We start from the raw sequence: 15796 nt of genomic DNA on the forward strand, positions 1-15796 counted from the left end.
GTATACTAGCAAAATAAGCATGGAAAAGGCTATCCTTGACATTTTTATTGAAACTAAAGATTCAAAACATTATTATAAATAACAGAAAGAAAATACTAACAAAATAAAATGATGCTCAAAGCAAAACACATATCATGTGGTGAATAAAAATATAGCTCCAAGTAAAGTTATCGATGAATGAAGACGAAAGAGGGGATGCCTTCCGGGGCATCCCCAAGCTTAGGCTCTTGGTTGTCCTTGAATATTACCTTGGGGTGCTTTGGTAATCCCCAATCTTAGGCTCTTGCCACTCCTTATTCCATAGTCCATCGAATCTTTACCCAAAACTTGAAAACTCCACAACACAAAACTCAACAGAAAACTCGTAAGCTCCGTTAGTATAAGAAAATAAAACCACCACTTAGGTACTGTAATGAACTCATTCTAAATTAATATTGGTGTAATATCTACTGTACTCCAACTTATCTATGGTTCATACACTATCATACTACTCATAGATTCATCAAAATAAGCAAACAACACATAGAAAACAGAATCTGTCAAAAATAGAACAATCTGTAGTAATCTGTATCAAATGTACACTTCTGTAACTCCAAAAGTCCTACAAAATTAGGAAGTCCTAAGCAATTTGTGTAAACATCCATAGAAAAAAGAATCAGATCAGAAGCACGTTTCTGTGAATTAACAAAAGTAATTTACTGGGTGCAAAAGTTTCTGATTTTCAGCAGGATCAACACAACTATCACCGTAAGCTATCCTAAAGGTCTTACTTGGCACTTTATTGAAACAAAAGCTATAAAACATGATTAATACAGTAGCATAATCATGTGGACACACAAAAACAGTAAGGATAAATATTGGGTTGTCTCCCAACAAGCGCTTTTCTTTAATGCCTTTCTAGCTAGGCATGATGATGACAATGATGCTCACATAACAGATAAGAATTGAAACATAACGGGAGCATCATGAAGCATATGACTAGCACATTTAAGTCTAACCCACTTCCTATGCATAGGGATTTTTTGAGCAAACAACTTATGGGAACAATAATCAACAAGCATAGGAAGGTAAAACAAACATAGCTTCAAGATTTTCAACACATAGAGAGGAAACTTGATATTATTGCAATTCCTACAAGCATATATTCCTCCCTCATAATAATTTTCAATAGCAACATGAATGAATTCAACAATATAACCAGCACCTAAAGCATTCTTTTCATGATCTACAAGCATAGAAAATTTACTACTCTCCGCATAAGCAAATTTCTTCTCATGAATAGTAGTGGGAGCAAACTCAACAAAATAATTATCATGTGAGGCATAATCCAATTGAAAACTAAAACCATGATGACAAGTTTCATAGTTATCATTATTCCTAATAGCATACAAGTTATCACAATAATCATCATAGATAGCAACTTTGTTCTCATAATCAATTGGAACCTCTTCCGAAATAGTGGAATAATTACTAAATAAAGTTGACACTCTTCCAAATCCACTTTCATATTCATCACAATAAGATTCAACATCCTCCAAAGTAGTGGGATCACTACTTCCTAAAGTTGACACTCTTCCAAACCCACTTTCATCAATATAATGATCATAAATAGGAGGCATGCTTTCATCATAATAAATATTCTCATCAAAACTTGGGGGACAAAAAATATCATATTCATCAAACATAGCATCCCCAAGCTTGTGGCTTTGCATATCATTAGCATCATGGATATTCAAGGAATTCATAGTAACAACATTGCAATCATGCTCATCATTCAAAGATTCAGTACCAAGCATTTCCATCAAACTCACGAAGGATATTAAAAAGACGAAGCGTATGAGACAAACTTAACTCCATTTTTAATTTTCTTTTATAAACTAAACTAGTGATAAAACAAGAAACAAAAAGATTCGATTGCAAGATCTAAAGATATACCTTCAAGCACTCACCTCCCCGGCAACCGTGCCAGAAAAGGGCATGATGTCTACTACGCAACCTTCTTCTTGTAGACGTTGTTGGGCCTGCAAGTGCAAAGGTTTGTAGGACAGTAGAAAATTTCCCTCAAGTGGATGACCTAAGGTTTATCAATCCATGAGAGGCATAGGATGAACATGGTCTCTCTCAAGCAACCCTGCAACCAAATAACAAAGAGTCTCTTGTGTCCCCAACACACCCAATACAATGGTAAATTGTATAGGTGCACTAGTTCGGCGAAGAGATGGTGATACAAGTGCAATATAGATAGTAGATATAAGTATTTGTAATCTGAAATAATAAAAACAGCAAGGTAATTAATGATAAAAGTGAGCATAAACGGTATTGAAATGATTGGAAACAAGGCCTAGGGTTCATACTTTCACTAGTGCAAGTTCTCTCAACAATAATAACATAGATAGATCATATAACAATCCCTCAACATGCAACAAAGAGTCATTCCAAAGCCACTAATAGCGGAGAACGAACGTAGAGAATATGGTAGGGTGCGAAACCACCTCAAAGTTATTCTTTCGGATCGATCTATTCAAGAGTTCGTACTAGAATAACACCTTAAGACACAAATCAACCAAAACCCTAATGTCACCTAGATACTCCATTGTCACCTAAAGTGTCCGTGGGCATGATTATACGATATGCATCACACAATCTCAGATTCATCCAACCAACAGAAAGTACTTCAAAGAGTGCCCCAAAGTTTCTACCGAAGAGTCAAGAAAATGTGTGCCAACCCCTATGCATAGGTTCATGGGCGGAACCCGCAAGTAGGTCACCAAAACATACATCAAGAGGCACGTGATATCCCATTGTCACCACAGATAAACACCGCAAGACATACATCAAGTGTTCTCAAATCAAAGACTCAATCCGATAAGATAACTTCAAGAGGGAAACTCAATTCATCACAAGAGAGTAGAGGGGAAGAAACATCATAAGATCCAAATATAATACCAAAGCTCGCGATACATCAAGATCGTGCCATAGAGAGAACACGAGAGAGAGAGAGATCAAACACATAGCTACTGGTACATACCCTCAGCCTCGAGGGTGAACTACTCCCTCCTCGTAATGGAGAGCGCCGGGATGATGAAGATGGCCACCGGTGATGGGTAACCCCTCTGGCAGGGTGCCGGAACGGACTCCCGAGAGGTTTTTGGTGGCTACAGAGGCTTGTGGCGGCGGAACTCCCAATCTATCTTGATATTCAATGTTTTTAGGGTACGTATGCTTATATAGGCGAAAGAAGTCGGTCGGGAGGTGCTCGAGGGGCCCACGAGACAGGGGGGTGCGCCTAGTAGGGGGGGCGGCGCCCCCTATCTCCTGGCCTCCTCAAGGGTCTTCTGACGTGAACTCCAAGTCTCCAGGAAGATATTATTCCAAAAAATCCCGATGCCGAAGTTTTATTCCGTTTGGACTCTGTTTGATATTCCTTTTCTTTGAAATACTCAAACAGGCAATAAAACAGCAATATGGGCTGGGCCTCCGGTTAGTAGGTTAGTCCCAAAAATGATATAAATGTGTAAAATAAAGCCCATAAACATCCAAAAAGGGGTAATATAATAGCATGGAACAATAAAAAATTATAGATACGTTGGAGACGTATCAGTTCCCTAGCACACCAAGCCACTGATTGACTTGTTCATGGAGAAGAAGTTCCTTCTTAAGAGTATACCTTATGCAAGGACTTTGATATCCTCGATGATGGTTCCCCACCTGAACTCGGTAGTGTTTTATTATAAGAGTACTACGTGGTCATGCTTGTCTGGGACAGCGTGTCCACATGTGTGTAGCAGAACTAGCTCATGTTTTGGAGCTTACTACCGTAGTCCATTTCCTGAGAATCTCGCAATGTCATCTTGTCGATTTGTGTTGCAAACTTTAATTTTTCTTTCTGGACTTGATGAGTCTGGAATATTCTGACACCAACCAGATCTGAATCTCAGGAAGATATGATGGTTGGAATGTTTCCCAAGAAATATAATATTGGTCCCTCTGTAACGCAGTAAGGTGGATGTCGTGGCCAACACACCCTGCCGGAAGACCTATTGTTATAGTATCTTGATTGAGGAAGTTGGCCACCTCCCCATAAGGATCTCATAGGATTTACTCTAGAAGTTGTTCCTTATGGATTTTTGTGTTCCCGAAGTCCGACCTTACACTTGATGTTCTAGATACCAAACCATAACTATAATGGTTCACGCTAGCACATCAATAAGAACATTAGAAGCGGAGCGCTAAATGTCTCTCGATCGATCGTCCAGATATTGTTCCCCTTGGCCTCGCTAAGGTGAAATCTGAGAAGGTGTTATCTTCCTTTGCGTCTGCATCGTCCATCACTATTCATCATGGTAGTATGTTGAGTTGCCAGGATCCTTGGCACGGATGTTGGTAAAACCTTGATGAATATGGAAATGCTCAAGTTCTTGAGAGAAGGCTCAGTCACTAGGTTATATTCTTGGTATCAATTGGAATGTGCCTTCCATTTGCGAGTTTTTCCATAACCGAAGTTTCTTTTCCAAACTGAGTATGCCATTCCTTCAAACTCCGCCAATCGATTGTTGGTGAATTGCCTTAGCCTGGTATGAAGAGTCTCAATGATCCTTTCCGATGGAGTTTCTTTCTGACGTCATCAAGTTGGATGAAGATCTTGTAAGAAAATATGTCAAGATCAATATGAAGCAATGAATCAACATCCTTCAGAAGGACAGTTGGATCGTGAAGATCATGCTAGCTTTGTGTCCCCTCTAGTTTCTTACCTCACGTCTTGAATCTCGGAGCGAGATTCTCGTTTAGTGGGGGTGAGTTGTCACATCCCTAGCTTCTGGTACTTCCTGGTGTTTGCATCTTGTTGTATCATGTTTAAATTCTACTTAAGTTGAAATGGGGATTGATCAAACCCTAGCATCACAAAGAATTCAACTAGGTTCAAATAAAAATATTTTCAATGAACCCAAAATGCCTTCACGAAATGTTCATCATCTTTGGATTGGTCTTGGACCTCTGCCAAAAATATTGCACATTTTTCTAGGTCAATTGGGGGTCGCTGAATTAAATCATATAGTATTTGCATTTGAGCATTTAAATCCTATAAAATATTTTAAATGCCCAAAAACTCACAAACTGAAATGTTTATTGTAGGAAATATTCCAAACAGTGGCCACAGTCAGTTACATGATTTTTGGAAATGCTCTGGCATTTTTAATAAATCCAAACACAATTACAGAAAATAGGAAACAGAAATAAAGAGAGAGAGAGAGAGAGAGAGAGACTCACCTGGGCTTTTACCTGTCATTCTAGACACCTGGCCTACGTGCTATAGTAGATGGCCTGCTAGGCCAGCCCACCCCGTCACGCGTCGTCTTCCTCGCGCCAACTAGCGTCGCGCATGGCGCGCACAGCCGAGCCACGGAAACCTCCTCCTAGCCACGCAGCTGCTTCCCCCCCTCGCCCTGGACGTCGCCATGCACCCCCCCGACCTCTCCTCTCCCCCGTGGTGATTTCCCTCTCAGTCCCTCTCTCCCGCGACCGTCCGTGAGCGCCCGAGAATGCCGACGAGCTCCACCATGGCCATCATGCACCCCTTGCCTCGCTGACGCTTACAGAAGAACGACCGTGACCTCCTCTTCCTCCTCCCCGAGCCACGCAAGCCTAGGATCACCATGCCATTGTCTTCGAGCTCGTCACCGCCGCATCTGCTCGCCGGACTTCACCGATCGATTCGCCATCTCCAACACATCCCCAAGCCCGCTGAACCGCTCTTCGGCCTCCCTGTGAGCTACCGCATCTCCCCCTTCTCTTCCTGTTGTTGTTTGCACACTCTAACTAGCCCCCACCACCTTGCCCGAGAACCCCTCGCCGCCGGCCATGGCGCCGTCGTGGCCACAGCCGCCGCCGCTTGCGTCTGAGCCCGCTAATGCGCTCAGTGCGTTCCAAGGAGCTCAAAGCACCCAACTGCTGCTCCTCCCGTGCTCGACGCCGTGCTCAACTCCGACCACCCCGCGGCCTCCCAAGCACCCAGCTAGATGCGGGCGTGTGCGGGCTATCTTCTTGTTGCCTTCACGCGTCCACCCGCCGCCAGTAGTGCAGCCCTGGCAAGCTTCCACCGTAGTTTTGGTCGCCGCCGGCGAAACCCCGGCGAGGGCCGACGTGGCTTCGTCATTAGCCTGAGGCTAATTATCGCGTTAACCTCGCCCTGTGTCACTGACAGACCAGCCCCATCACTCTAATTTACCACGGGGTAACCCCTGTTTAGTTTTAACCTAACCCTAGTGGGCCCACGCGTCAGCTTGACCATGCCGACGTGGCTGTTGACTGGGCCCACATGTCTGTGACCCTAGCCATCACTGTGAGACTGACCAGCGGGTCCCATAGGTCAGGTTTGACCTGGACCATGCTTGTTGACTCTCTGACATCATCGTGATGTCATGCTAACGCATTAAGCCTTTCTGGAATCAAATAAATCAGAAAAGGTTTAGAAATTCCAGAAAATGCTTTAAACTTCAATAAATCATAGTAATTCAACCATAACTCAGAATGAAAAGATTTATATATGAAAAAAGATCAGAAAAATCCAATCTATCCATATGTAATATTTTCATGCATGTTAGAACAACTTATAGCTGCTGTTTATGCCAAATCATATAAATGACATTTAAGCCTTCACATATGGAGTTTGAATTTGAACCTAGGGTTCAAACCAATTCCATTTAACTTGTTGCTAGTTGCATTAGCTCAATCAACAGCATATTGCCATGTCACATTCATGCATCATATTGTTGCATGTCATTGATTGTGTTTCTTCTTTGTTTGTCAGTGGTTGTTCCTTCTCGATAGGCGTGTTCCACTCTCTCTCTTGCTCTCTTTTACTGCATTAGGATAACAACAATTCATTGGTTACTTGCTGTGGTAGTTGAACCCCTTTTCCTCTGCATGACCTGTCATTGCCACAGTAAATAGGTGAAACCCACTAGAATGAGTAGCAATTGTTTGAGCCCTGATGTGCCTACTCATTCATGCTTGTTTGTCATGCCTGCTACTGCTTAGAGTTGAGTCAGGTCTGATTCATCGGGGATGAATCGGAGGTGTGTAAACATGTCCTACTGTGTTAGAGCTAAGTGTGTGAACACAATTTGGTAAAGGTAGCGGTGAGAGGCCATGTAGGAGTACATGGTGGGTTGTCTCATTGAAGTCGTCCGTAGGAACTGAGTTCTGTGTTTGTGATCCATGAATAGCTACTACCACAGAATGGGCTCCGGGAACTCCAAGCTCTCTCGACTTATTAATCAATTCGATCTCTATCCAGGAGTTGCAACTAGTTTCTGGTGCTTGTAGGTTGTGTTAGTAGTCTACCAGGTGGCACTCGGTATAGGTGGGCTTGGGACAGACTAGGCGCCGTGGCATGGTGTACCAAGCGTAGATCCACCCGTCGAGGTGGGCTCGGGATCCTTGCACACATTGTTTGGGGCCGTGAGCGACACCCCGGCCGGATCTCCTTGCGGATGGAACCCGAATAGGCGATAAATCTGGACGAGAGACTTGTGAGGTTAGTCAGGTCGTGGCCGACACCCTCGCTGGGCTTCCGCTTGAAGGTTGCCGATTACATGCCGTGTAAACGGTGGTAAGTCGCGAGAGCGTGTGTGAAGAAGTACACCCCTGCAGGGTTAACATTATCTATTAGAATAGCCATGTCCGCGGTAAAGGACCTCTGGGTTGCCTATACAGTTCATAGACAAGTGAAAGTGCATACTCTAAAATATGCAAGATAAGGGTGAGTGCTATGGATGGCGTTCTCGTAGGGAGACGGGAGCGGATCCATAGTGGTGTATTGATATGGTGAATGTGTGGACTCGTGTGCGCCACCTCAAAAGAGTTACTTGCAGTCGTAGTTCAGGATAGCCACCGAGTCAAAGCTGGCTTGCTGCAGTTAAACCCCACCATCCCTTTGTTGACAATGATGCATATGTAGATAGTTCTGATGTAAGTCTTGCTGGGTACATTTGTACTCACGTTTGCCTATTTTATGTTTTTGCAGAGAGACTTCTGTCTCGCTAGTAGTTCCATGTGGACTTTGATGTTTAGTTTGTTACCTCAGCTACGATCTTGTGCCCTCGGCAGGATCTGGTAGATAGTCAGGCTTCTCAGCCTTTTTCATTTGTAGATGTCTGTACTCAGACATGTTAAGCTTCCGCATGTGCTTTGACTTGTATGCTCTGAGTGTTGGGTCATGAGACCCATGTTGGTAATATCTCGCTCCTCGGAGCCTATTGAATAAAATACTTGAGTTGTAGAGTCATGTTGTGATGCCATGTTGTATTTGCACATATCGAGCATATTGTGTGTATGTTATTGAAATGCTTGGTATGTGTGGGATCTGACTATCTAGTTGTTTATCCTTGGTAGCCTCTCTTACCGGGAAATGTCTCCTAGTGCTTCCACTGAGCCTTGGTAGCTTGCTGCTGCTCCGAAACACTTAGGCTGGCCGGCATGTGTCCTTCTTTGATCCTATGTCTGTCTCTTCGGGGAAATGTCACGCGGTGTCTATCAGAGTCCTGTTAGCCTACTACAGCCTGGCTTATCGGAGTCCTACTAGCCCAGTTGCTACAACCTGGATTCACTCGCTGATGACCAACACGTTCGTTGCATGGTTATGTATGCCTGTTCTTGTAAGTTAGTGCCACTTTGGGTTCACAACTAGCCATGCCAGCCCGGGCTCCTTGTCATATGGATGCTAGAGACACTATCATCACTAAAAAAAAAGACACATCCGTGACATTTTGGGCCGAACGAAAAACAATTCTATCATACATATGACACTTCTATGACGATAATTGTGACAAAACCCGGCATCATCATAGATGTGGTGGGCTCCTACTTCTATGACAAAAAATCATGACAGAAAATGGGCTTTTCGTCCTGGGCGGGCCGGAGACGCAGATGCATGACATTCTTTGGGCCGTCCATGACGGAAAAAACCGTGGTAGAAGCGAGGGGGAGGAAAATTTTGTGGAGTTGCCGGTTACGGTGGGAGGTCGGGGGCCGAGCGATGCGCGTTTCTCTCGTACACGTACGCACGTGTGTGCGAGGCGTTGGCTCTAACTGAACCCGAGCGAGGCGTTGGGCTCTAACTGAACCAGAGCGATTGCACTGCAGGCTACGCATTACTGAACCCGAGCGATCGATCGATGGCTGTTAACTGAACCCGATGGAGCGATTCCTTCGCTACTGCTGCTAACTGAAGCCGATCGATGCTGGCTCCGGGATGAACAGTGAGCGTTGCGGGGGGGGGGGGTGGATGAACAGTGAGCGGTAGCATTGCCTCTGGATGACCAGGACCCCGTGGTGTGGAGGGCTGGATGAACAATAGACGATGGAGGGGTGGTTGAACAGTAGCCAGTGGAGTAGCGCGCGGTGGAGGCTGGATGAACATGAGCCCGTGCAGGCTGGAGGAGGTCGACGGTAGCCTGTGGAGGCTGGAGGAGGTCCATGGTGGAGATGAACAGTATCCCGTGGAGTCCCGTTTTGCGGTATGCCACACCCACACCGATGAACAGGACCCCCGTTTTGACCGTAGCGCTCCAACACAAGTCCGTTTCGTCCGTTTTGTGGTATGCCACACCCCTCCACATCAATAGGACCCCCGTTTGGACCGTAGGAGGTCCGTTTTGTCCGTTTTGCGGTACGCCACACCCCTCCCGATCAACAGGACCCCCGTTCCGAGCGTAGGAGGTCTGTTTCCTCCAGTTTGCGATACGCCACACCCCTCCCAATCAACAGGACCCCGTTCCGAACATAGGAGGTCCGTTTCCTCCATTGTGCGGTACGCCAGGCCTCGTTTCCATTGCCTGTTCCGTCGAAGCCCTCCCAATGAACACGACCATGCATTCCGTTCCGACCCAGCCGGTTGGCTCCCCATGAACACGACGACGACGATGTTTCTCCGTTCCGACCCAGCCATGTACACGAGACCTGGCCATACGTATGCGCGAGTAGGCGTTCGAGACCCTGCCCGTATGTACGTATGTGGCCGTATTTTCTTTCTTGCACCCTGGCCGTTGTACGTACGTGTACATGCTACTACGCGCCTCTACTATGACACGTGCGCGCCTCTACAACGACCAGTATGTACGTACACGTTCGTGACCAGAATGACAACGCTACGTACGCTTCGACCAGGTGGGTCCCGACTATCAGGCACTTCTTTGCGTGCGAAAATGTAGCTGGTGGGTCCCAACAGTCAGAGGGGCGAATCGTTTTTTTTGCCCGGACGCACTTCCTTTGCGCGCGAAGATGTAGCTGGTGGGTCCCAGCAGTCGGGGGGGGGGGCGAATCGCTTTTTTTTTGCCAGGACGCACTTCCTTGCGTGCGAAGATGTCGCTGGTGGGTCCCATTAGTCAGGGGGCGAATCGTTTTTTTTGCCCGGATGCACTTCCTTCCATGCGAAGATGTAGCTGGTGGGTCCCATTAGTCAGGGGAAACTTTTTTTTGCAAAATACGGTGGCCCGTCCGGTGGGTCCCCGCTGTTAGGTGGAGGAATCATTATTTTGCGCGTAATAAGGAGGCACTACCTTGCTGCGGCTGTGGACCCAGCTGTCAGCCTCTACACGTACAGTCCACGTCCGATGGAAGTCGTTCCTTGACCATGTTGATCATGCCGTGCCGAGAGCACCATGGCGGTGGACGACGGCGAGGCCTAGGAAGGGGACGACTCGGAGCCGGGGAAGACACAACAGTGGATGCCCACGCGAAGAGGAGTACGAGGGTTCATTGGTTCGGCTGTGGTGTGAGGCTGCTGTCGCCGCAGAATAGCAGGGGGTGTGGGTGAGTAGAGGGATGACCTGGCCAGCGGTGGGAGTAGTATGGGGCGGTGAGGCCTCCGCGGCATCACAGCCGGCCACGGGAGGCAGGAGCACACGGCACGACCGGTGCTGGTTTGGGCGGCTGGAGCAAGAAGACCAGAGGTTGAAGAAGCACTACAACCGTTGGATGAACATCGTACGGTAACACGAGCTAGAATCGTTCATATTGACTAAGTTGACAAAGCCCTCCGTCCCCGTCAACTTCGTAGGCCCACAAGTCAGCCTCCCAGTATGCTGGGTTCCAGCTGGCAGGGGGAGTATTCATTTTTTTGTGCGTAATAAGGAGGCACTTCCTTGCGTGCGAAGATAGCTGGTGGGTCCGACAAGTCAGCGGGGGGCACGTTTTTTTCGCGAAATATAGAGGCCGTTCCGGTGGGTCCCAGATGTCAGGTGGAGGAATCAATATTTTGCGCATAATAAGGAGGCATTTCCTTGTGTGCGGCCGTGGACCCAGCTGTCAGCCTCTCCACGCACAGTCTAATTCTGATGGTGTCGTTCGTTGACCACGTTGACCATGCCGCGCCGAGCGCATCCAAGGTGGTGGACGACGGCGGGGCCCCGGACAGCAACGAGTCGGAGATGGGAAGGCGCGGGAGTAGAGTCGCAGACGGAGAGGTGTACGAGGGTTAACTGGTTCAAGTGCGGTGTGGTTCGGCAGTCGGTGGGGAAGAACAGGAGGTGTGGAGGGATGGAGGGATGCCCTGGCGAACGGTGGAGTAGCGCTTCATAGCGAAATGTGCTAACTAGAGCTGCTAGCACCAACAGGAGGCGGGAGGTGGTCCCGGCCGTGCTGGAGGAAGAAGACGAGAGATTGAAGATGGATGCCGGTCGTTGGATGTAAATCCAACGGCTAACATGTCAGAATCATTTGTTGACTAAATTGACAACGACTTGCGTTGGCTTCGACCTATTGGCCCACATTTCAGCCTCCAAAAATGTCGCACGTATTCAACCCATTTTTTCAGAATTTACAGTCTTGTTTTTTGCGCGATAGAATTTACAGTCAATTTTTTCTTTGAATTACAGCCATTAGCTGGGGTGGGTGAACAATTAATGTAGCGTCCATGCAGCCCATTTATTTTACTTCCTAAAAAATTACAGGCCATTTGCACTATCTCGAAATACATGATTTTGCTCGGCTGATTCTAATTATAATGTTGGGTTGGTCCAGCAATGTTATCAAAAAATAAAAAGGGGCTGAGCATTTTGTTATAAATATATTTAAATAATAAGTGATATTATTACATTCGTCCTTAAATCTTACCAAGCTTTTGTACACAATCACTAGGACTTTCGTGCCAAAACAATCCAGGATTTTATTTGTTAAGAAATTATTTTTATAAGTTAACAAGATGTGGGATATTGTTTTCTTACATATGTAAGTATCTGTTAAATATATGATGACAATAAAAATAATATATAATAACATATAAAATAATTTAAATATATATAATATAGTTAGAAGGGAAACATAAGTTGTATCTGGCGTTCCTATTCTTATATAGTAAAATAGAACAGACCTCTGCGTTTTATTCAAAAAAATACATAAATTGGGCTGCCAAAAATAAAACCTCGGATGGGAGGTTCATAGGCCGGTCGATACATGACGGCCCTAAGAAAATACAAACAGGCCCTCCCATCCGAGGTCGTGGGCTGCGCATGTTAAAAATGAAAGCCTAGACGGGGCAGCCCAAAACCACGTCCAACACTTGCCAAAACTTCGTCCCTCGTTTTCTCTGAGTTTCGCACACTCGACATTGTGTGGGCATTTTGACTGTGCATCATATAAGGATGTGCTATGCATAAATGTTGATCAGCATGATGTTAACTGGCTAGTAGTTCCATTTTCGACCATGAATAAAAATTCCAACATGGTGTTAACCCTGTTTGAAAAGGCCATGTTAATATAAATGCTCTGCCTCTGAAAGTTGCAGTTTCTTATCTGAAACTGAACTTGCAGTTTCTTATCTGAAAATGAAACTTGCAGTTTCTTCTCGTGTGCACTTTTATACTCCTATGAAACTACATTTTTTAAGTGCTAAAAATAGATCTCTAGAATACATAAAATTCTTCAGATGCTCAATACTGCAAATCTGAAATTCAAAATACATTCATATCTGAAAGTACTCTCAAAATACACAACACAAAACACAATTCACAACCTGCAAATACTGACTACCCTAAGCTCCTCCTGACAATTCACAACCTGCCCGACTATTGGGCTGGGGGGGGGGGCAGCCCCCTCCTATTCCTCGGTGGTAGACAGCCGCCTCGTGAGATGATGTGAACGGCGAGGGAGACGATGGCATTGAAGCGTCGTCGGGCCTAACTGCTTTTCTCCTCTTGCAGTTGGGTTCGGTCGACGAAGACTCCACCATATCGCTCTGGCAGGACACCCCCACAAATGGCACCCTATAGATGCTCGATCCTTCAATCTCTGGTGGATGCTCCATCTGGGATCGATACTCCCACCACCGCTCCCTCACGATCGGATTCGGTGAATCTGTTTGCTCCATGGCCCAGAGGAGCAGCTCTATGTACTCTGGCATGACTCCCTCCGGGAGTATCACCGCCTTTTCGCTCTGTTGCAGATATTTGGCCATGGATGTCGCCGACGCCGTAGTTGGTCCTTGTTGTCAAACCAAGACTGTATCTCCAACATCCTAGCTAGCTTCATAGGGTCGCCGTCTGCGATCCTCACGTATTGGTTGTACTCCTACATCGATCTACTTCTCCACAGCACCTTCACTCGCCGGCGGTGGTTTTTGAATGGAAGAGGAGAGGAGCGGCGCTGGTTTTGGATTAGAACGGGAGAGGAGCGACGCTGGTTTTGGACTGGAACAGGAGAGGAGGGGCGGTGGTTTTGAAATGGAAGTGGAGAGGAGCGGCACTGGATTTAGATTGGAACAGGAGAGGAGCGGCGGTGGTTTAAGAGGAGAAGAGCGGAAGAGCGGCGCTGGTCTTGGAAGTATTTTTTTTGTTTTGCATATTTTGGGTCAAAGTCTGACCACATACTGTATTTGACAAGAAAAATGTGAATGCATGTCACCAAAAATTGTATCATTTGGTTCGTATCTGAATGTACTTTCAAATTATATTATTTTTGCAACATATAACATATATTTTATGTGCGAAAATCATGGTCAATTATGACCCAGAATAAATGGGAGACTAGTTAATGTGGGGTCACTGTCTTAATTGAAGGGTAAATTGATTTTGATTTTGATCCAGTCACAACGCGCCGGCCCTCTCGCCCAATCCTAAATCGCTGCTGCATGCTCCTCTCCCTCTTCTCCATTGCAAAACCACCTCCTCTCCTCTCCATCACCTCCATTCCAAAAACCACCGTCTCGCCTCTCCCTCTTTTGATCTTCTCCATTGCAAAACCACCTCCTCTCCTCTCCATCATCTCCATTCCAAAACCACCGTCTCGCCTATCCCTCTTCTCTATTGCAAGACCACCGTCTCTCCTCCCATCTTCCAAAGCTAGCACCGGACCACTCAGAAGGACATCTATGGAGAGGATGCAACAATGAATCATGCAGATCGCTGGCAGCGACCAGGAAAAGTTAGCCAGGTTGAAGGAGATCCTTAGTTGGTTTGACAGTGAGTGGGAGATTTCGAGGATGGTGCGGGCCATGTGGCAATGTATGCGAAAGAGCGAGACGGCAACGATGAGGGCGGCGATGTACATGTACGCCTCGGCAGCAGTCACGCCGCAGTCCTCCGAGTTCATCGAGTATCTCCTATGGGCGATGGAGCAGACAGATTCGCCCGAGGCGACAGTCAGGCGGAGGTGGTGGGCGTATAGGTCGAAGGTCGAGCACCCAGAGGATAACGAATCGATCGAGTATGGTGTGCCATTTGTGAGGGTGCAGAGCCAGTTGGAGCCACAGGAGTATTCGTTCTCCCACCACAAGAGGAGGCCGGATGGCGTGACGTCGCTTCCCCGCCGTTCTCCACGGTTCCCTCGATGCTCGCCTCGTTTCAACGGCAGCGGTAGGGTTTAAGGTAAGCTTCACACTAACCTAATCTTCCACCTGCTCATGCTTACAATCAGTGTGACAGCTAATGAAAATCATGCTTACAAGTAGTCTCCGAGTACTACGCCAATCACCCTAAAATAGCTCTGGACCTTTGGGTCAAAGTTGTGACACAGTGTACAAATAAAGAAAAATAGATTGGTGCTTCTTTCAGAAAAGAGTACTCCCTAGAAAACTGCCAATATAAGCTACTAGTATTTGGTTAGAGGATTTGCTGCCGAGAAAGATCCGTCCATAGAGAGCGCCACACATCCCACTGGTAATGGTGGATGCCAATGCGTGCATGAAGCATGGTTGGTGTCGGTAATTTTTACTTGGCACACCTCGCACTATACATATATGCCGGTTCCATACATACATTTGTGCAGTTCTACCAAAATGCAGCTGTATAACCCTATTTGCACAGATAATTAAAAAGCGTGATTACATTATAGTGGAACTAGTTGATGAAACACACCAAATAAATAGAAGAAAATATTGCGATAGTATCATAGTATGCCATGCCGCGAGGGCGAGATGGGCCCTGCGACGCCTCATACGGTACGCCTCATACTGGACATCATCCCAAGTCTCCTAGATGCACCTTCTGCCAGTGATGAACATCAGTGTACATCGGTAGTACAAGGAGGTGCCTTGAGACATTCAAATCTCTATTTTTGTACATATCAACTAAAATGAAGCACCCCAGTTTGCAGAAACGCTTAAACATTAACAATGGGACTAGTTGATGAAACATACTTTAACAAAGAGAAGCACTTTCTTTATCTACATTGGAAATGAAATGATAGAGATGACACTCGCTCTATTTTAACTGTATTATTACTTCATTTTATCAGCGACACTAGGGTCGAGCAGGTGGCAAACGAGGTGTACCGTGCGTTGCAAGGATGGAGGCTGGGGGTG

The sequence above is a fragment of the Triticum aestivum genome, chromosome 3B (assembly GCF_018294505.1).
Source record: "Triticum aestivum cultivar Chinese Spring chromosome 3B, IWGSC CS RefSeq v2.1, whole genome shotgun sequence".
In the NCBI taxonomy this organism is placed as follows: Eukaryota; Viridiplantae; Streptophyta; class Magnoliopsida; order Poales; family Poaceae; genus Triticum; species Triticum aestivum.